The sequence below is a fragment of the Papio anubis genome, chromosome 7 (genome assembly GCF_008728515.1).
Source record: "Papio anubis isolate 15944 chromosome 7, Panubis1.0, whole genome shotgun sequence".
Classification (NCBI taxonomy): Eukaryota; Metazoa; Chordata; class Mammalia; order Primates; family Cercopithecidae; genus Papio; species Papio anubis.
The window spans coordinates 151,859,740-151,880,691 of NC_044982.1; the positions used below are offsets into that span (position 1 = coordinate 151,859,740).

The window sequence follows — 20,952 nt, forward strand, 5'->3', positions numbered from 1 at the left end:
AAACCCATTACCATGGGCTGTGAAAGCACCACCTTTTCATCACTACCATCACAGCTGTAGTCATGCTGTTGTTATTGTTGAATCTCTCTGTTCAGCTTTTTATAATTATCATAATTCACCCTAATGTTATGTGATTAGCAACCTCTGTTGTGGTGAGAATTAAACACCACTCACATAGCGTCTGTGACCTTTCACCCCTTGTGGAGTCGGCCAGGGCTGCATTGGCTGGGAGACAAAGTGCAGAAACCCACAGAGTGCCACCTGCACTCTCTCAGGCTGGGGGATAAATGGAAAATTTTACCTTCCAACTGTATGTGTTGCTCTCCAGGCAGCCATGTTATGAAAGTTCAATTCTTCCACCTCCCTGTAAAAACTTAATTTATTCTCATCCTAGGAAGATTTTTAAAGGCTTTTGTAAAGTATTGCTTTAGTGCATTGATACAGAAGGCAAAGTGACTCTGTTAATAGAAAGATAACAGTTCTTTAATTTTATTTGCAACATCATTAGATTAATTGTATGTTGGACATTCAAAGAAGAGATTTGGGGAATTTGATGCCTCTTTGTTTTAGACTGAAGTCAGTACACATGTGACAAGACCACTGAATGAGAACAGTTGGCAAGAATGTACAAATAACTAACCATCCTCTTTATCTAATGAAATATGTTTTCTTCCATGCTAGTGTCCTAAGTTTTGTGGAACATCGTTAATCATAAACACTACAGGAATCTGTTATTTAATTTCACAGACCTTTCAGATCATAGCAGCAATTAGCCAAAATTAGAAAAGAATTTTCTTGCAACTAATATAAGATGAAAAGTAGTCAAGAGCAGATTTAAAAATATACAAAAAAAATAGGCATTTATAGAATGTTGCTATGTACCACTTCTATACTTTCGACAAGATTGACAATATGTAGCATGATGAGTTAAATTTTCTTTAGCCAAGTACAAAAATCTCTGCATTTTTTCTAATTACCACTTCCTACAAGTCAGCGCAAAGAGGAATAGACTCACTTGGTTCAGCTCAATTTCCACAGCTTGACAGGCATTGATATCAAAATTAATTCTAAGATGAAACTTCATAAAAGAAAATCCTATTTGACAAAAAGAACTATTGGGCTTGAATCAGAGTTGCATTTGCATTGTGAAGTCCCTTTTTTTATTGTATATGAAATAATGCCTAAGGAGAGATTGAATATCCAGAGAGAGTTCATTTGAGGCATCCTGATAGTATCTGCCATATGCAAGTAAAGCAGAAGACGTTTTTATGACATCTTCAGAACTGGAAGATTGAATTACAGTTTTAGTAATCATCAGTTCCCCTTCTCCACTGTCACTTTTTGCTAATATATTGCATAGAAAAGACTTATGGTACCGGTTTTATAAGCTTGCAATAAAAATATAACAACTGTTGTATTAAATTATTTAAGTTGTAAACCATTGTGAAAAAGGAGAAAAAGTTTTATCGACGTGGAGGCTGAAAAACTGATTATGATGGAGAACAAAATGTATTGTACTGATTACTCCCAAGTTTTTCCCTGGTTTAGCATATTGTAAATCTTCAGGGTATCTTTCAAATCAAGGTCTGGGTATGAGAAGTCCTTTTATTTATTGATTATTCAGAACGGGCCAGTGGCAAGAAAAAAATGGTACCTGTGTATTTCCAAGTTACCAATTTATTTTAGCAGAGTTATAAATGCAAATAAACTAAGAAAAAAAGAGGTAATATAGATTTAAGTAAATGTTTCTTTTTGATGAAAAGAAACCTAGTAAATATGAAATAACTACATCTCCCCAGGGAAATTTAGACTCTAGAGATTGTCTAATGTTTCTAGAAATATTTTTTTCTTACCTTATATTGGCTTTATGGGCACTTATTACCTCTACTATTTAGCAGACTACCATTCTGCTACTGTGTGCAAAGATTCTAGGCTAAGATGTTTTCTCCTCTCCAGGCGTCCTCCATATTCACTCCTTTGGAGAGTCTACCCTTCCATGTCAGACTTCTTCCAAAACTTTCTGTTAATCAGTGCCTCCTTTCTCTTGCATTTCTAGTCCACACTGGGAATCTTGGTGCATTCTCTGCCTTGCTCAGAATGTCAGCATTCCATATTTATGCACTGACACTCTTCCTCAGTGCCCCCAGGATTGCTGGACACTGAAACATGGTTCATATCAGGCTCTACCCACCTCCCCCTACACACACACACCTTGGCCACCCAGGAGAAAAAAGGAATTTCCTTGACTAAATAATCAGATTTTATTTATCTAAAGGAAATTAGAATAGGGAGACACGTATTTTTACCTGGTAAATCGAATCACCCAAGGGATGCACAATAACTGGGGATTAGTCCATTCTTTAGTGTTATCCAAGACAATAAATCAGGCACTCTTACTTGATGCTGTAAATGATTTCTTCCTCTCACCGAGACTCAACAGCAGCAAGCTGGACATATTCCCACTTTGATGGCAGTAATATTACTAATAATGTAACTTATAGGTGTCAAGAACTGTATGTTATTTAATCCTCGCAACATCCAAAAAAAAATAGCATTATTCTGATTTTACAGATGAAGCTATTTAATTCTTGTCCAAAATCACATAACTAAAAAGTATTAAAAATCAGAATTCAAATTAAGCACAGGGCACTTGAGGGCTTACCAACTCTACTGCACTGATACATAATGATTCCATCTCTAAGTCACCATCACGGAAAGGAAAGAATAGGGTAAGAAAGAAGTATGGAACACCTCATGTTCCTCTCTGGATTCTCCCATGCATTCATTTGTCACACATTTCTTGAGTGCAGGTAATATATCAGATTCTATCCTTGTTCTGTAAAGATAAATAATCTATAGTCACTGCCTTTATTATTCATTGGGAAGGAAAATCGGTGAATGATTGAAGTTCACTATGATGATGTAATTGAAATGTATACAAGGTGCTATGAGGACACTGGAAAAATTTAAATTCCAAATAATTCAGTGTTTTTACTTAGTGATGGCCTTCTCTAGGACAACAGTAAGTCCCCTAAGGGTGAATCCAGCAGCTCTTTGTCCTCAACTAAGACATTCTATGAACGTAACTGTCTGCCTCCCCTTCCCTGGACTGAGAAGGAAGCCACTTAGCTAGGTCAACTCCACTCATTTACCCGAAACCAAAGGAGCTTCCTCCTTCTTCCCACACCTCTAGCTTTATGGCCAGGAGCACTCAAGTCAGTTTGGAGCAATTTGGGTCAACAATTTGGAATTGGAAGATAATTATCTTGGGCTACTTCCCTGACATCTGGAATCCAGGAAGGCAGATTTCTTGGTTTAATTAGATCCCCCAAACCTTCTTTCTGATCCCACAGCAAAGGGACTTGAAATTAAGTAGCCACAGACATATGGATAACTAGTAGCAAAGCCAGCAATTCCTGTGGGCATGATCTCTATCACTAAGACATTCTACCAAGCTGGCTTCACTGTATGGACATGGCCCAGTAGTAGAGAACTATACTGTCTTATACACAGCGTCCAAAGATCACCATGACCCCCCTCTGAGAGTAAACCAGAAAGCACTAGATGCTTCCCATTCTTTTTTTTTTTTTTTTTTTTTTTTTTGAGATAGGGTCTCACTCTGTCACCCAGACTGGAGTGTAGTGGCGTGCGTGATCTCAGCTCACTGCAGCCTCCGCATCCTGGGTTCAAGTGATCATCCTGTCCCAGCCTCCAGGGTAGCCGGGATTACAGGTGCCCGCCACCACGCCTGGCTAATTTTTGTAGATTTTTAGTAGAGACAGGGTTTCTTCATGTTGGCCAGACTGATCTCGAACTTCTGACCTCAACTGATCTGCCCACCTTGGCCTCCCAAAGTTCTGGGATTGCAGGCATAAGCCACTGTACCCTGCCCCCATTCTTTTTTTTTTTTTGGAGACAGAGTCACTCTGTCACCCAGGCTGGAGTGCAATGGCACGATCTCGGCTCACTGCAACCTCTACCTCCTGGGTTCAAGCGATTCTTCTACCTCAGCCTCCCAAGTAGCTGGGACTACAAGTGCACACCACCACGCCAAGCTAATTTTTGAATTTTTAGTAGAGATGGGGTTTCACCATGTTAGCCAGGATGGTCTCAATCTCCTGACCTCATGATCTGCCCACCTTGGCCTTTCATGCTTTATACGAATAAGAATCATGAACTTGCATTCACAGTATAACAGTCACTATAGGCACCACTCATTATGTTGAGCTTCCTAGATTTGTAGTTTCATAGAAGAACCATACGTTAAAAATACCTTAGTAAAGAAAAGGTAGCAAAACTTTTTTTTTTTTTTTTTTAGTCGGAGTTTGGCTCTTGTTGTCCAGGCTGGAGTGCAATGGCATGATCTCGGCTCACTGCTACCTCCGCCTCCCAGGTTCAAGCGAATCTCCTGCCTCAGCCTCCTGAGTAGCTGGGATTACAGGCATGCGCCACCACACCCAGCAAATTTTGTATTTTTAGTAAAGACGGGATTTCTCCATGTTGGTCAGACTGGTCATGAACTCCCGACTACAGGTGATCCGCCCACCTCGGCATCCCAAAGTGCTGGGATTACAGGCGTGAGCCACCGCGCCCAGCCAAGGTAGCAAAACTTAATACATGATCCAACATGGCTAGAACCTCTTTTCTTTTAATTCAGGGTAACCAGGTTTTTTTTCTTTCCTAACTAGGAGAATGGCTAGTATCTTTATAGTAAAAGCCTATTCATTTTTCTACAAAGACAGGAAAGAAACAAGTTGTTTGGTCCCTGACAACAAAATCCATGGGACTAGAACTAGAAAAACTCTTGAAAATCAGGTTGCCTGACTCACCTTGAATAAACAAGGCTATTAAGGGCTTTTAAAGGTTGAGGGCTGAAGGGAAGGGAATCTTCAGAGGGTTTCTTTGACTTAGAGTGATGAAATATGTGGCCACAGAGCAAGGCATATGTATTACCCTGATCTACCCCATAGATCTACCCAATGGATCATTATGGATTCCCAGGTGGGGTTAAAAGCCTCCTAAAGACTGTGAGCAAGGGAAGGACAATCATCTAACCCAGAACTGCCAGGAACAGTATTTTCCTTAGGGAAGCCGTATAACTGGCGAAGACCTGGACCTGAAGTTTTTATGTAGTGATAAAAGATTAGAACCTTATAACCTACACTTTAGGGAAGACCTGAAAGGCAAACAAAGAAAGGAGTTGCACACACATACATCGTCTAGAAAAGAAACATTTCTACAGTTTATTCCAGAAAAGAAAGAATATACAATAGCTTGGTCTATCAGAGATCAGCTGGTTTCAACTGCAGGAAAATGTCATACAGAGATAAATATTTTATAACTAGATACGGCAGGCCTTGAAGATAGCAATTGCTATTGCTTACCATAGGAGATTATAAATATGGACGTATCTATGAATAATAACTAAGATTGCTGACAATGCAATAACTGTTCACCTCACATATACCCTCAGACGGTAGGTGCTAATGTCTTTTCATATAAGGGACAATGAATCTATGCAGGAGACTTAGTTGAAAGTGCTGGTTGGTTTCACACCAGCTGTCAAATAGGCCTTTCAAAACTCCTTTATGCATTGGAAACAGTGACCTGGGGGTGAGAGGCTCCTAGCCCGGAAACTGATCCCTTGAGCCATACAGATCTCAATCTCTGACGATTTTGATTAATCCATGCTGACAAACCAGATTTGGATCAATAGAAATTATCTGTAACAAGAAACTAATTGTGTATTTAGTAAACTCAGTGAAATTTTTGATGGCTTTAAATTTATATGGAAAAGACCCTATTGACTTTTGAAATCAAAATTCATACCACTTTAGGGTAATATTGCCTTGGGTTATAATAAATTATGGTCGTCCGCCTTCTCTCGTGGGTAATATACGGTCTGAAGGCATCTAATCTGTTTACTCTTAAACTATGAATATTCTTTAATTATTATTTAGAGAGACTTTAAATCTCTATTTACATAATGTAGAATCTATTTACATAATGTAGAAAAGCACAGAAAAGTACCTCTTACATTATTTTCATACACCATTCCTGTTTAAATGAAGCAGCAAATACAGCCAATTTCAAACCATGTTACAATCTCAGCTCAAATTATGCAGTGGCTTAGAATAGTAAAAAGATGTCCCTAAAGTTGCATCCTCTTCAGGGTATCAGAGACCTCAGGTGTTAGAGAGCTGCTGAGAGGAGAAGTGGATGAACCAATGAACCAGTGTTGAATTTATATTGTACTTTCACACAGGAAGATTCTGTAGGCCTTCAGTACACCTACACGTGAATCCGTGTGTGACGTCTAACTCTTTTCACTTAATTTCCTTATGGACCATTTTTCTGGAAAGGAAGATGGAAAATTTCAGCCAGCCACAAATGGACTGAGACTCGCCAATCTCATTTCACATTGAGCAAGTGTCCCAGACAGGGTTTGAAACCAAGCTGCAAAGATTAAAAAAAAGAAAAGAAAAGAAAAAGAAAGAAAGAAAATACTATTAGAACTAAACAGATGGCCCTGCATAGGAGCTTATGTAGTCAGCTTCAACTGGGTTTGTCTTAGTATCTAGAAGTAAGCCCTGCCTCATAATTCTTTGCAATTTAGTATTATTAAAATCCTCTTTTTTGCAGAAACTGCTAACATATCTAATAGAAGGACCTCACTAATCATTTCACTCTCAAGGAGGGAAAAAGTCTAAAGGCCAGGGCTTGAGGTCACAGGTCTATGAGGGAATGCTACAAGGTCTGTATTTTATCAAATGCGGGAACTATAAGAAGCTTTCACCTCTGAACCAGGTTGCTCTTTTTGTGGCTCCAAACAGAACTGTTCAAGCCATTCTCTGCCTTAAATGGGTAAAAACCCCTTTCAAAATTCACTAGAATCCTCTAGCATGCCAGCATTACTTATATTAAAGATTTTAAGCAGACTATTAGTGTTTGTTCTGAATAGTTCTACCACTGTGCCAAGCATATGTAGGGCAATAGGTGAAAGGGTAAAGAGCCGTTGTTTGATAGAATTTACATGCTGTGTGAGTCTAAATTGTTTAGCTGCCTGATATAAGTTTCATAAAGCCTAAATATCCATAAATGTAACAGATATGCAGGAGAACTAAAAAACTGCTTGTTTTATTTCTTCAAAGGTCACACTTTTTTTCCCATGACATAACAGTAAATAGCATGACAAAATGCCTTCAATATATCATAAATTATAGAAAATAACCATTGACTTTTCAAGATAGTTTAGGATATAAATACTTTGAGATTAATGTTGTAGATGCTCTTCAAATATGAGCAAGAAATATTGCCGAACTCATAATTGTTCAAATAAATCATGAATGTGATATAAATTAAAAATTAGAATGGTATTAGCCACACACAGAAAAAAAATGGTACTAGAATAGTCCAATTTACTCATAAAATATATTGGGTTGAAATTGTACAAATCTGAAAACCATTGAGAGCAGACCTAGATGTAACTGAAAGTCTATTTAATGTTGTTCTCTGATTGTCTGCATATTATAAGTTCCCTGGCTCAGTGGAACCATCTTATAGATTAAAGTAATTCCTGAGCCCACTAGTGTGTTTACTAACTATCCAAATGTCTCTTAAAAGAAACAACAAAGCAGAAGCAACCTTAAAAACATATAACACCAATGTTGTAGTCCCTCTTCCAGAATATTTAGCTATTCTTCAATCTATACTCCCGTCCTGAAATGTCACAAAGCTCCATTCCTGTGTGTTATCTAGATGTAACATATCTCCAGTTGAATTTTCCTTCCTACTTCAAACCTTATAAACCAGAGGTCAGGCTGGGCGCGGTGGCTCAAGCCTGTAATCCCAGCACTTTGGGAGGCCGAGACGGGCAGATCACGGGGTCAGGAGATCAAGACTATCCTGGCTGACACAGTGAAACCCCGTCTCTACTAAAAAATACAAAAAAAAAAAAAAAAAAAACTAGCCGGGCGTGGTGGCGGGCGCCTGTAGTCCCAGCTACTCGGGAGGCTGAGGCAGGAGAATGGTGTAAATCCGGAAGGCGGAGCTTGCAGTGAGCTGAGATCCGGCCACTGCATTCCAGCCTGGGCAACAGAGTGAGACTCCGTCTCAAATAAATAAATAAATAAACAAACAAACCAGAGGTCAGCAATGTATGTCCCACAGCCAATGCTAGTCAGCCACCTGTTTTTATAATAAAGTTTTATTGAAACTCAGCTACACATATTCATTTACATATCGTCTGTGGCTTCTTTTGCCTTGTGACAGAGTTGGGTAGTAGCTACAAAGATATGTTGGCTCACAAAGTCAAAAATATTTGCTATGTGACCATCTTCAGAAAAAAAAAAATTGTCAACCCATTATAAACACAAAAAAACTCAGGATCTCTTCCAAAAACTGTGCCTCTTCTCTATTCCTACTACAATTAATTTGGGGGATTTATCTTGATATATTCATATTACTGCATAGCCTCCACTCTAGTTATATGCTGCTGCATAATAGAATATCCCAAAACTTAGTGAGTTTAAACAAAGACCGTTGTATTATAATTCATCATTTTGTGGATCAGAAATTTAGGCAAGGCTCAGCTGAATGATTCATTAACAACAGTCAGTCATCGGAATTCATCTGGTAGCTGGGCCTGTCTTGAGGGTTTAAGGCAGCTTTACTCACATGTCTGGTGCCTTGGTGAGCAACAGCTGGAAACTGGATTCAGCTGAGCCCTTTTGCCTGCCCCATATTCTCTGGGCTTCTCCAGATGACCTTTTTCTGCAGGATAGTTAGACTTCTTATATGGCAATTCAGGACTCCAAGATACCAAAATGTAATCTCCCAGTCCTCTTAAAGACTACTGGTACAGGCCGGGCGCGGTGGCTCAAGCCTGTAATCCCAGCACTTTGGGAGGCCGAGACGGGCGGATCACGAGGTCAGGAGATCGAGACCATCCTGGCTAACACAGTGAAACCCCGTCTCTACTAAAAATACAAAAAATTAGCCGGGCGTAGTGGCGGCGCCTGTAGTCCCAACTACTCGGGAGGCTGAGGCAGGAGAATGGCGTAAACCCGGGAGGCGGAGCTTGCAGTGAGCCGAGATCGCGCCACTGCACTCCAGCCTGGGGGCGACAGAGCGAGACTCCGCCTCAAAAAAAAAAAAAGACTACTGGTACAGTGTCACTTCTTCCATAGATCATCTGAGATTCATGGGGAAAGGAAATACACCCTACCTTTCAAGGGGAGGAATGTCAAGGAGCTTGTGGCCATCTTTAATCTGTTACTCCCTCCTAACTGGTCACCCTGCCTCAAATCTTTTTTCATACTCTGGCCATATATTTCTGAAATCTCAGTTTCATTCTATCTTCCCCCTTCTCAAAAACCTAAAATGGCTTCCTCTAGCCTATTTGGTTTAAATTCCTGTCCCTGACATTCATAACCCATTATATAAAAGGGTCCTACTATAATAATCTTACAATTTTGCATTAGTCTCTGTTAATCATTAGCCTGTTTGTCATACATAGTCCTCGCCTTCCCCTCCCTGTTCTGTATCACAGGGAAGCTGACCCCTGCAGGGTGATTTTCCTAGGCTCCTTGTCAACTTCAGACTGGGCCTGGCAAATAAGAGACATTGGTGGGAGATTAGGGGGTGGCAGAAGTCAAGTTATTTCTCCTTCTCTCTGCTTCATACAGATCTGGAAATGATTGCATCTTCATTCCTCCTTTGCTCCAGATCCAACTGGTTAAGCCTTCTCTAGTTCCATCATCCTCTGAGTGACCCTGGTTTCTGAGCTCCAGAAACTCTATATTCTCCCTTGTCATTCCAACCAAAGCATTGCTGGCAGCTTCCTGAAGTTGCTCATCTCTAAATTGCTATCGTGTCTCCTGTTCATCATCCCAGCCTTTGGTCACCTTTAAAATCAATTCCCTGTATTAAATTCCTTCTGTTTAAAATAAATTCAAGTAGTTTCTGTTCTGATTAGACCCCAGCTGTTCTCAACACAAAGCATCCACTCCAGGCCGGGCAATTTTGTACCTGGCCCTTCAGCCCCTGTGTGCCTGTTATGGTATTTCTGGCCTGGACCTCTGGCCTCATTCTTCAAAGCCCACCTCAAGCTTCATCTTCTTCAAAATGCCTTTAACATCACTCCAGTTTTTACTCATCTGACTCCATCATTCCTTGATGACTTTCAATGTGTCTATCTTCCCAGTTTGTAAGTTCATTGAGGAAGCTTGTACTGGAATCCTATTTCCCAGAGTTCCCACCACAGTGCCAATGCACACAAAGCACTCGATAAATATTGCTTATTTGCTTCAATATAATATCTTCTAGGTCTGACTAGGGCTAAAATCATCTGTACTCCTGAATGGAGTGAATTTAGGGATGCTTTTTTGGGTTACTGCTACTCTTAAGTTTTCCCCATCCTGGATAAACATGTTATACTAGACAGGGAGAGACTATTTTTGTTTTGTGGTGGCAGATAGTGGGTGTTAGGCACAGAGTGTAATTCAATGTCCTATATGAAGTAGATATCAAATATATATTAAATGAAAAGAAAAAGCCTACACCATAACTGATGGATTTGTGTGGAAAAGCCAATGAAAAAAATATTAAAAATGAGACTTCGGCCGGGCGCGGTGGCTCAAGCCTGTAATCCCAGCACTTTGGGAGGCCGAGATGGGCGGATCACGAGGTCAGGAGATCGAGACCATCCTGGCTAACACGGTGAAACCCCGTCTCTACTAAGAAATACAAAAAATAGCCGGGCGAGGTGGCGGGCGCCTGTAGTCCCAGCTACTCGGGAGGCTGAGGCCGGAGAATGGCGTGAACCCGGGAGGCGGAGCTTGCAGTGAGCTGAGACTTTAAAAATTGAAGTCTTTTTGATACTTTTATAAAGTACCATTAATTCTGGAATTAAAGGACAAATATAATTTAATCTATATATATTTAAATAAAATCATAATAAAGGAAAATGCCAGAGAAAATAAATACAAATTAATAAATTTAAAATCCAGTCTTTTATGTCTCACATTTCTTATGCCCTAGATCCACATTTTATTCTTTTTCCCCTGGTACTTTAACAAGTGCTGGAAACATCAGAGAATTCAATAAACATTTTAGTTGTTTGAAAATATCTAACAGATGATGTTCCTGCCATCTAGTTGCAAAATTGTCTTAAGGGATTATTTAAGCAAAATAGTTCAATTTGGGGATTTTGTTTTGCAAAATAAAATACTAAGAAAGTTTGCTACAGTATTTACTGTTTTCAAGTCAAAAAAACATGTTTATTTGGGACCAGAACATGGTCCAGTTTGAGTTCTTAAGATCTGCTATATGACTAACTAACTCAGCTTCTGGTATTTCAAGATGACATCAGAAGAAGCTTTGCCTTTTTTTGAAAAAAAAAAAAAAAGGTATAATGGCCGGCTAATTTTGAAAATGAATTTCTTCTCTGCTGCTCTTCTCAACCACAGAGACAGTCATTTGAATGCTTTACAGAAAAGGCCTCAAGCCTCCTCAAATTTCACCTTTTCATTGCACTGCTGATCATTTAGAGGGCAGACTTGTTCCAGACAGCTTTAATTAAACTGTACTGAGGATGCAGATAGATGTCAATGGAAATGATCCATAACATGAGACTAAGCATGTATTTAACAGTGTTCCATCCAGTTCAATCACCTTCTAGCATTTCCGTGGATTTACATTCATGTAGCAAAGACTGAATGTGTATATGTATTTTTTAAAAATCTATCTCATTAGTGGCCATATGCTTCAGCTTCAATGGATACAAGAACTGTCTGCAATCTGCCAAGGATTTAGCAGCATCAATAATTTGTGAATAGTCATGTTGGTACTGGTCGAAGGGTTAAGTGCTCTGCACTCCAGGGGCATCTCTTTTGGGATTTGAACCCTTAGTTGACTGTTAGGAACCTTATCCCCTGTGAGGTTTCCTACTACATGCTGCTTGTCAGATGCATCCAGCTGTAGCTGGGAAGCATTATTAGCTCTGGGATTTAAAGATCCGTGTTAAGTACTGATAGAATGGTGTCTTTGACTTAAAAAGCAGGGAGAATATACTGTGGCAAACTCAAGGAGGTTTTCATGTTCCATGTTAAGTATACGTTCTTTCCTTTTGCCTATTCTTTCATACACTTCTTGTGAAAAGATTACACAGCATCCTTTTGAGAAAGAGTTTATATTTAACATTTGTTCCTAGAACTTCCTGGTAAATTAGATTGCATCAGCCAAAGTTCAAAGATAAATGTCACTTTAAAATAAGACAAGGTGCCAGGTGCGGTGGCTCATGCCTGTAATCCTAGTACTTTGGGAGGCCAGGGCAGGCAGATCACTCGAGGTCAGGAGTTTGAGACCAGCCTGGCCAACGTGGTGAAACCCTGTCTCTACTGAAAATACAAAAAAATTAGCCAGGCATGGTGGCGGACACCTGTAATCCCAGCTCCTCAGGAGGCTGAGGCAGGAGAACTGCTTGAACCCAGGAGGCAGAGGTTGTAGTGAGCCGAGATCATGCCATTGCGCTCCAGCCTGGGCGACAGAGCAAGGCTCCATCTCAAAAAAATAAAAATAAAAAAATAGTAAGAGAAGTTTTGATACGAAAAGCATTGCTTCTCATTCCCCTACCCAGAGAGTGAAGAACAGGTAACATGAATGATTTTTTGAAGTTTAACTTATGATACTAGTCTTGAATTAAGATTTCTCAAATGTAGTTGTTTTAATACCAACAGCAGCAAAGGTCATATAAAAGCTTTTGCAGCATGTGCTAGACTGTAACTTCATGTACACATAACCCTTGTCTGTCTTGTTCACTCTTATAGGCTTGGCACTTGGCACAGTACCTGGCAGATAGTACTTAATGAATGTCGGATGGATGGCAAAAAGAGACAACAGGGGAAACAGAAAGAATGAAGGAAAGAAGGAAATAGTTGGAAAAACAGTTTAGTTGATCTGATCTGCATGCAAGTATTTGCTCTCAGTAATATTTTCTAGAAGTTGTTCTAAGAGGATCTAGGGGTGGATGTTTAGCATAAAACATGTTTCAACAGTTTTAATGGATATGGATTTCTGAGCTAACTTACATTATTATGACCTGTTAGTAGTAGCAGCACTTAGTTTCCTTGTTGAGTAAAGGATAGGAACAATTATGTTGTGATGACAGATTTCCATCAGGTTTTTTTTTCTGCCACATATCTAGACGTGACTTAGTTTTAATGTACCTGAATACTCCCATAGTAAAGTGTATTGTGATTTCATCAAGGAGGGCAGTAATTATTAAGCAGAGGAATCTTTAGTCTTTGTCTCTTTGAATATCTAACTGATCTTAAAAATAAAGTGGTTTGTCTATTTGTAGTTGATTTTCTACATGTGTTTATTTCCAGTAATTCCAGCCTTCTTACCCTGGAATAGTTTAACCCATCTCTTAATTGTCCCTAGCTGACATCTAGAAGGTCTTTTTAAACTTCTTAACTGCACGGCAAGCCCTCAGTGGACACCTTGATTGTGTCTGTTTGGGAAAATGCCAAGCACTAATGAGTATTTTGTTTAATGTAATGGAAACTGAAAGTGCATGGCTTCTTCCCTGACTGATCAATGCCCACTTCTGTTGTTTGAACATATCTGTACATTCTAAATTCAAAACGAAGGGTCACAAGAGGGCAGAGCACTTAGTGTCTGCCCAAGGAAGGACTTGAAGATTCACAAGTTTTGTTTATTTGGGCCCGGTATAGACAGACAGTACTGGAGTTAGTACTCTAGGCCTCCTCCTCTGTGCTCAGATATGCAATTTTTATTAAACCCAAAGTCCGTAATCTTAAACTTTTTTGTGTTAATTTAACAAAATAATAAGGGAATGAATTATGTTGTTGAATTCTAAGCCAGGCAATATCTACTTCTAAGAAGTTACCCATTTTTTATTTCATCATTATTTTTCATAAAATATTTGGTATATATTTACCTTATTGTTTGCTTTTTCTGAAGTTCAAATCACAATGTGTCCAACACAAAATTTTAAGTAAATAATTAAAGCATTATTTCTTAGTTAAATAAACAGTAATATTTGCTGAAAAATGAAATCTTAAGCAATTGAGTAGGCAAACATGATCAAGTATGTTCGAGTGAAGAGTAACGATTTCCATGTGGTACTAACATTCTGCACAGAGACTAAGTGGAAAGTGTAGAAGATGTTTCATTGAACCATATCTAGCTGAATTGATACAGAGCTCCTTTCACTAGTGTTTATAATTTATAGATTTCTTGTATGTGCTAGATAATTTTCACGAGAAAAGATTTCCAGCCATTTAAAATTTTAAATGAGATTTACCTTTCATCCAAAGTGTCCTGGGTTTAGTGATTTCATTAAAGATCAATAGAGATGATAAGAAAAGAAAAGTTTTGAATCTAAAAAATGGAAATAATTTCATTCCTCAAATTCAAATTTAATGACTCGCTTTCTCTTTATTTCCAAGCCACCATCTTGCTTGATCATACTATCACCTTCCTTTGGAGACTGGAAATATACAAGCCTCCCCAAATTACAGTTTATAATGGAAAGCTCCCCTGACCCTTAATAATTGTTACTTTACTGAAACACTGTAATATCTAAACTAAGTTGCTTATTACACCAAACATGAAGTCCTTTGACCCTTAGGGTTCAATATTGATCAGCCTCACTTTTGTCAATATCACCTCTAATGTCAACATTTCAATGTGAAATAAATTCAGTAAAGGATAGTCTTCTTAATCCACACACATTAAAGATGTTTAATTCCTATTCATTACAAGTTTCACCCAGTTTAAGAATTGTTTCTTCCATACTCTCAGTTAATAATTGGAGACTGGGCAGCATTGTAAGTATGTGGTTAAATGTCATTACAATAAGAAGTTAGCTGTAAGATAACCTATACTGAGGACTGGATTCATGGAAAATCATCTCTGATAAAATTACTCCAAAGGAAACTTGAAGCAAATGTATTACAAATTCATCAAATGTGACTGAGATATTTTTTAATCCTGAGATCATGGAGGGAAATGCTTTTAAAAAGAATATTCAGGTGCTTGCTTTGCCCTTGGATAATGCAATAGAAGCTTGTGGTATTTTTCAGATTGTCAAATGTGTATCAAAGAGTTATTCTCTTGGCAAATTCCATGAATTTCAGTTCCATTTCTTGACAATTTAAAATTTGATTATCCAATTATAACTAAAGGTCATCAGTCTAATGTGGCAACTTCATGACAGTTTTAGTTACAAAAGAATTTCTCAGTTTAGAGAGGAAACTGCCATGTGAGAATTTTTTATTGAACTTTTAAGTTGGATGGTATTGTGAAAAGAATTTTGTTTTCTTCTTGTGCTTTTACTATTTATTAATAAAAATACATACTTTTTGCCCTGCCCCATGTTTATATCACATGCCTCACCTCTCTGAATAACATTACCAAATTAACAGCAAGTGCTCTCTGATATTGCTGATTTTTATCATCATTAGATTTTGTCTTAAATGTTTATTTAGAGTTCCATTTCTCTGTTTTGTTTTTAATAACCATAACCTGAATATCATTTTCAGAACTAGAGAGAGTCATTTTCATTTCAATCATACTATAAGTAGAATTTCTGCTAAAATGAAAAACCAGAAAAATTGAGGACATGGCAAATATTTTAACATTAGTTTTATTTGATGTGATGATGGAAAATTCCTCAGGCAAAGCATACCACAGGACCAGACGAAATGGGTGCTGAGTGTCAGAAAGATAGGAGAATCTTTATCCACATCTCACCCCTAAAGAAATCAGCTTTGCAGTGGTAGATGAGTTTGTTGAACAGCTGTTGATTGTGTACCTGCTCTGTTCAAGATCAACAGTGAAAACTCATTGTTTTTCTGTTTTTGCATCTTAAGAGTTCCAGACATTGCTGGAAGCCCAGATGGACAAGATGGTGCCTGCACTGCTTCTCGTATCTGTGACCCATTTACCTAGAGAAGAAATTATCCGTGCAGCATGCTGGTTAACACTTCGGTCAACAAACAAGAACTCTACCACCCTGCTTGAGGAGTGAGATCTTCACTCTAACTGTTCTCAGCACAGCCTCCTGGTGCAAAGCTGGACTAAGTATTTTAATATTACACTTTGCACCTCTTTTGTTCAACAGTAAGACCCAAAATAAACCTTTCTGCCTAGGTATGAACATCTGTTTTGCTTCAAAGGTTCAAAAGTATTCTCTTCAACACAAACTCCCTGACCTCCATGCTTAGAGCCACGTAAAAGTCAATTTCTTCTGAGCCACTTATTGAAACTTGTAAATGAACTGATTTTTCTGCAATTGTGACTTATCAATTGCATCAGCATTATCATTTCTTGCCCACTGGCAGAGGAGTTATAGTTGTAGATGGGAGTCATATCAGGCATTCTGTATGACTTCCTTGTCAACTCACTTCATTCCATGTGGAAAGAGACAGGTGTACACTAGAGCTTTAAAAATCTATTTAGAGACGCAGCATCTAGCAGAAAATAATTTTTTTCTATGTAGCACGTTGTTGCTTTTACCCACTACTGTGCTATGCATGCATTGTACTTCCATTACCTTACTTAATCTTCATGGTAATTCTCTAAGGTACAGGGAGATTAAAAATGACTTAGGCAAGGTCACTACAAACTGGAGAACCAGGACTTGAACCTTGGTAATCTGACACCAGAGTTCTTATTCCCAACCACCTCATTTATACTGATACTCTAAGAATTTCCTTTCTATAACGAAAATTATGTATTAAATATTTTAGATTTATTAGAAGAATAAATTCTAAAAATATAAAAACTAACTCTTGGCCAATATGGAAGCATTTTATTAGTGTACTGAAGATAGTTTGAGATCAGAGGCATGTACATTTACTTCTAATTTACAAGTTGGTATATGGGAGCAGAAAATGTGATAATAAGAGTTTTTCTGCCTTTTGAGACATTCAGCCCATTTTTTCACCAGATAATTGTGGTGAGCTGTGTATTCTGTAGTGTTACAGCTTACCCACCATAGTCAAAAGTTTCTGTAGAGCTATTTAAGTAGATGTGATGAGGGTTTGTTTTAAGTAAAGGATGAATGTGACTTTCATTATTCCCTGTGATATATAAACATGAATCAATAAAGGTTTCTCTTGAAACTTGTTCAAGAATTGGCATGCATTTCCAACTAATCTCATAACTTATATTTAACTGTTTGGCTGTGTTCCATAATTGATGGATGTTATTTTAATTCAGACACAGAGAGGGAGAGAATGCCCAGACTAGACAACAGGGTATATGTCAACTTTTAGACACATTTTACTCTCCCAATTAATCTATGTTTTGGCCCCATCACAGTTTGGCTGACAAGACCTCTCTAAATGACCATTATTGTCAGTTCTTAACAAATTGCAAAAATGACTTTTCCTAAAAGATCCATCAAATTGGTGACAAACCTTGCACAGGGTAGGACATCCAGGTTACTGATTAGCTTTCAAGAATGGACTCAATAGAAAATCAGCTAAGTCTTCAGAAAAGATGGACTTAAAGGAACATTTGGCTGATGGAACCCAGTGGACTGGGAAAGACAGCACTTGAAGTCTGGGTAAAGGTATGAAGATGAAAGTGAGAAAAGCAGATAAAATCATAAAGTAAAGAACTATTGAGAGAATAAAATACATATATACTTTTTCTTCTTCATTGTCTGTATGGTAAAGTCCAGGTCCCTTCACACAGCATTCGAGGCCCTTCACAAATTGATGCCAACCATTTCTCAACTTTATCCCCTAGCACTGTCCCCTCTGTTTCATGTCCTGCCAGCACAGTGTGTGCTCTTCCCAGTGACATGGCACACCCATGTAACAGTGCTGCTGAACTTGCTTTCTCCTCTGCCCTCACTTCATTGACTTGGAAAAGTCTTCGTTTTTGAACCTTCAATGTTACGTTATTTTTATGAAAACTTTGCAAACTCCCCCTTCCCCACCTCCACTCATCACACCCAACAAGAAGTAATTGCCTTTCCCCCACTCCTCGAGCTTCTTTCAGCATCTTCCTTATCATGTTGACATTTGCTAGGGGTCAAAATGCATAGTTTCCTCATCTTGGTACAACCAAGCACCTAGCATTCAATTCATTTTTACTCAACAACATGCCTTTTTAGTGTCCAGGTCGCTTTCCACTCCCTAGCTCCTTCATGATACGTCTTCCTCCCTCACTCTTATTTTTAGAATAATAACATTATTCCAGTGCAACATAATCACATAATGATAACTAACATTTGTATAATACTTCATAGATTACCAATACTTTCAAATCTGTATTAGTTGGCTAGGGTTGCCATAACAAAATACCACAAATAGGGTGCCTTACACTACAGAAATTTATTTTCCCACAGTTCTGGAGGGTGGACGTCCAAGGTGAAGGTGCTGTCAGGTTTAGTTTCTTGTGAGGCCTCTCTCCTTGGCTTGTAGATGGTTTCCTCTCATTATGTCCTCACATGGTCACTCCTCAGTGTGCATACTGTGTCCTGATCTCCTCTTCTTATAAGGATATCAGTCATATTGTATTAAGGTCCACTCATATGACTTTATTTTATCTGAATTACCTCTTCAAAGGCGCTGTCTCCAAGTACAGTCACATTCTGAGGCACTGAGAGTCAGGACTTCAACATGTGGATTTGGGGCAGGGGTTGTGGGGAAAAGACACAATTTAGCGCATGAGTATCCATTATCTCGTTTATCCTCACAAGCAATAGCTGCAGCCACTCTGTGCCCGTGCACTGTTTTCATGGTGAACTTCAAAAGACGGCTCTTCTGCACCTAACTTGACTTCTTCAGGCCTTCCTGATCTAGACCTCAAGTCTATTTATTTGGGAAAGGGGCTTTGTTGCTTAATGAGTGAATACAACAATGTGTCAAAATTCTAGAGTTTCTTACAGAGTTTACATTGTCAACAGCTGAGCCTCATTATCAGTAGAAAGAGAAGAAAGTGCTCCTTCCCTAGCACTGAGAAAACAGGAAAACTAAATTCGTAAACAAAACTTGGTTTTTGCAATCATTCAAAGCCTAAGTAAGGGATTTAAAGGTACATATATTGGGCATTTCAACTGACTAGCCTAGTTAAGAATGGAAACGGGTACCTACTGCCTTGTACGGCTGCCTGTTTTCTGACCCCAGTGCCCACAAAGCACTCATTGATGTGAATGACTCCTTTCATATGAAAAAAACAGTGAGGCTGGTCTCGAACTCCCGACCTCAGGTGATCTCCCCCCCTCGGCCTCCCAAAGTGCTGGGATTACAAGCATGAGCCACCTTGCCTGGCCTTTCAAAAGGATCTTAATGCCAGGCCAAAGCGGGGAGCACTGTATATACTACAGTATGACTGAGAGCTGTTTTAGAGCCCTGCAAAGTTCCCCCTTGTTAGCATTTTTAGTCAAGGGTATGAAGACACTGTGCACTGCAAGACTCAACCCGTTTCTGATTCCTTTCTCATAAATCACTCTGATACTATACCCGGAAAAAGCCATCACATGCCATCCAATGCATCAGATGCAGAACTGCATCCGAGCTGCAAGCGGAAGGCACGGTAGATGCGACACTGACTGTGACCTGGACATGAAGCTAGTGCAACCTCAGGCCTGCCTTGCTTCAGAAGGTGGGTAGCTATGTCTTGTCCTCTTTACTCATACGTTGAAAAGTGGGGAAACAATGTAATGGCTTGATCATAAGGTCCCTTCTCTCCAATCGAGAATTACTTCCCTTCCTTTTATAAAGTGGGAAAATTTTAAATCCTCCTGATGGGTAGGGTGATTTTTGAAATGGTTTGGGAAGGTAGAGGCTGCTGATTCTGGGCTTCTCTTTTTTCTCTAGGAATCTCCCTCTTCTCTTTTTCACTTCCTTCGACTTTTAATAGAAACAGTTTATATTAATATGGTGATGGCACTTATGTGTATAAATAAATGCAAACAGCTATTAAATTTTCTGAAAGTAGCATCACCATCTTTTTACACAACTTGTGCTAGTGAGTGTTTTTTCATCATAATTTCCAAGTTCAGCTGCCAAAGAGCATTTCCCAGAGATCTTTGTGGTAGTGTAGGCATCCAGCACACGATTGCGAGAAACCCACAATTGAGGAAGAGATCTTTAAGATTTGAAATTTGAAGAATTTTTGCCACTAAGTGACAGACCCTCATATCAATATTTAACTAACAAGGTTTTCTCTTAGAGTACACAAATACATATTTGATTTTTGATTCTAAACATTATATATATGTGTGTATATATACACATATACACACATATATATGAATCAATTTTGTTTTTTTAACTTTTATTAACCATGCCCTCTTGCCAGAAGAATTTAGAGATCATCAGTATCAAAATTAGTCTATGCTGATGACTATTCCAGCATCCAAAACACAAAAGTATGTAAGAAGACCCAGTCAGTGCACAAAGTTGTAGGTAGTTACAGGAAAGTGAGGTTTTGTTTTGTGTTTTTTTGTTTGTTTGTTTGTTTGTTTTTGAGATGGAGTCTCGCTCTGTTGCCCAGGCTGGAATGCAGTGGCATGATCTCTGCTCTCTGCAACCTCCACCCCCTGGGTTCAAGCAATTCTCTGCCTCATCCTCCCGAGTAACTGGGATTGCAGGTGCCTGCCACCATGTCCAGCTAATTTTTGTATTTTTAGTAGAGACAGGGTTTCCCCATCTTGGCCAGGCTGGTCTTGAACTCCTGACTTCTTGATCCACCTGCCTCGGCCTCCCAAAGTGCTGGGATTACAGGCATGAGCCACCGTGCCTGGCCCAGAAAGTGAGTATTTTTTTAAATGAGCCTTGATTTCCCTCTTGCATACCAATGTAAAAATACCAATTAGCATCTTTTTTCTGAATCTGTGTTGTTTGTGCATATCTGCCTAGTAGGTCTCGTATTCTTTCTCCTCCCTCTCCTCAGAGCACCTCCTGC

At 38.9% G+C, this 20,952-nt stretch overlaps 1 long non-coding RNA gene across 2 annotated transcripts in view; it reads left to right on the plus strand.

Annotated features, from left to right (window-relative positions):
- The window catches only part of LOC110743669, a 118,123-nt gene extending 101,706 nt beyond the window's left edge, over positions 1–16,417 (plus strand). For both annotated transcript variants that reach the window (XR_004185212.1, XR_004185211.1), the window contains one exon: positions 12,828–16,417. This is a non-coding gene — a long non-coding RNA (uncharacterized LOC110743669). The remainder of the gene's footprint in view (positions 1–12,827) is intronic.
- Positions 16,418–20,952: the final 4,535 nt, after the last annotated feature.